Raw genomic sequence first — 2,228 nt, forward strand, 5'->3', positions numbered from 1 at the left:
CTGTACACCCTAACAGCAACATGGGAGTGATGTTCAACCTTGAAGGACTTGCTCATTCCATCAGGGCAACAATCGGGAACAATTTTGGGCTGTCTGCAAAGGAGAGCACCATCTGTATCCAGATAAGGAGCTGTAGAGTTTGAACAAAGTGCAAGGACTATTCCCTTTAATTTAGGGGGGAAAAAAACAGATAGCTTATTGTCTGATCTTGTTACCTCTTAGACTTCTCTTCTCTTTAAGGATATGATTTCTTTCTCATCACACCCAATTCGGATCAAGCTACAATATGGAAACAAAGTAAAGACTGACAGATTGCTTTCCATGGCGGGGTGGGGGGAGGGAAGTAAGATTAGGGGGAAAATTGTAAAACTCAAATAATATCTTTAATGAAAATAAATTTAAAAAAAAAGTAAAGAGGGGAAAAAAATTAGTGGTCACTGTTCAGTCATTTTTCAGTCATGTTCAATTCTTCATGACCCATTCAGGGTTGTTGTTGTTTTAAGGCAAAGATACTGGAGTTGTTTGCCATTTTCTTCTCCAGCTTATTTTACAAATGAGGGAACTGAGACAAACAGGGTCATACAGCTAGTGAGTGTTTGAGGTCAAATTAAAACTCAGAAAGATGACTCTTCCTAACTCCAAACTGGCACTCTATCCATTATACCACTTAGCTGCCCTTGGATAATACTTGAAATAGAAAACAAAAATCTCATGATGCAGTTCATAGCATTAGTAAATATACAGTAATTATAAATCCACAATATAATAAAAATCTACATATAACAACAAAAAATCTATTTGTATAACATGAAGCATAATACAATCACAAGAGCAGTTTTTAACAAAAATCAGTAGAGAGGACAGAGAGGCAAAATGATTTGTTGGGGGCACGATCTCAGCCCTAGCAATTCCCATAGAACAAAGTGGTATGATTGGGGGGAGGGGTGCAAAAGTTGAACATATACCTGGGAGTCAAAAACCCTGTCCTGTGAATTCAATTCATGCCTTCAGCACTAAATAGTTATGTGTCCACAGGTGAATCTCTTAACTTCTGTTTCCTCACCTACAACCTGGAGATTAAATAATACCAGTAACACCTACCTCACAAGGATATGAATGCAGTCAAGGAGAACAAAAACTGGCAGAGGCAGAGCCGGGCACAGCAGGCCGAGCCGCGGACTGGGTCACCATGGGAGACATGGAGAAGGGCAAGAAGATCCTCGTGCAGAAGTGCGCCCAGTGCCACATGGTGGAGAAGGGCATCAAGGACAAGACTGGCCCCAACCTGCACAGGCTCTTCAGCTGCAAGACGGGCCAGGCCTGGGTTTCTCCTACACCAACGCCAACAAGAACAAAGGGATCACCTGGGGAAAGGACACCTTGATGGAGTACCTGGAGAACCCCAAGAAGTATGTCCCCAGGACAAAGATGATCTTTGCGGGCATCAAGAAGAAGGGGGAGAGGGCTGACTTGATAGCCTACCTGAAGAAGGCCACCAACGAGTAACACTTGTCCACTGCCTTATTTATTTTAAAAAGCATCCGATGAGACTTCTTTCCTTTTTTTACATGTACCATAATGAACGACCCTATTTAAATTGGTTTCATCGACCTGAGCATTTCAATCATGAATGGCTGTTCTAATAGTGAAATTAGGTAGATTAGGTAGGCTTGGGTTTAGATAAGAAATGATCCCTTCTCTTTGTTTTGGTCTTAAGTCCAGTCACAACCAAGCTGTCACACTTGAATGTTTATTTTAAAAGATTTAGGCAACTTTTTTTTAAAGCAAGGTCTATGTGCCCCACGTCTTAGAAAAGTTTTAATTAAATCTGGCTTCTTTCACCAAACTATGGGGAAAGACTACTTAATAATTTCATATGACTTTTACCTGTTACGGGTTTTGGGGGGTGGGGGAATTGTTCTTGGGGCGGGGGGAGTTATGCCCCAGCCTGTCCAAAGGCCAGTCCTATTGAATTCATCTTAAGTTCTCTAACTTTGTGCATAAATAACTCAATTACAATGATTTCATTAAATACTGCCTTTAACTTGTTGAAAGGCATTTCAGTGTATGGTCTAAGAACTGAGTAAAGATCATCCCATCACTGCAGGAGTTCAGTTGGAGATAGGATCTCCTGACTTGCTAAGTACCTGTTTTGAAGACCTGTTGAACTGAGAGATTACAGACATGTTCTTATTATGTGAATAGCAGTGGTATATTCACTTGGAGAG

The 2,228-nt window shown here is 40.9% G+C and overlaps 1 pseudogene; it reads left to right on the forward strand.

Moving 5' to 3' along the window:
• Positions 1-1,189: 1,189 nt before the first annotated feature.
• On the forward strand, positions 1,190-1,506 carry LOC141514112 (cytochrome c, somatic pseudogene; annotated as a pseudogene).
• Positions 1,507-2,228: the final 722 nt, after the last annotated feature.

Source organism: Macrotis lagotis, chromosome 1, assembly GCF_037893015.1.
Source record: "Macrotis lagotis isolate mMagLag1 chromosome 1, bilby.v1.9.chrom.fasta, whole genome shotgun sequence".
NCBI classification, from domain to species: domain Eukaryota; kingdom Metazoa; phylum Chordata; class Mammalia; order Peramelemorphia; family Peramelidae; genus Macrotis; species Macrotis lagotis.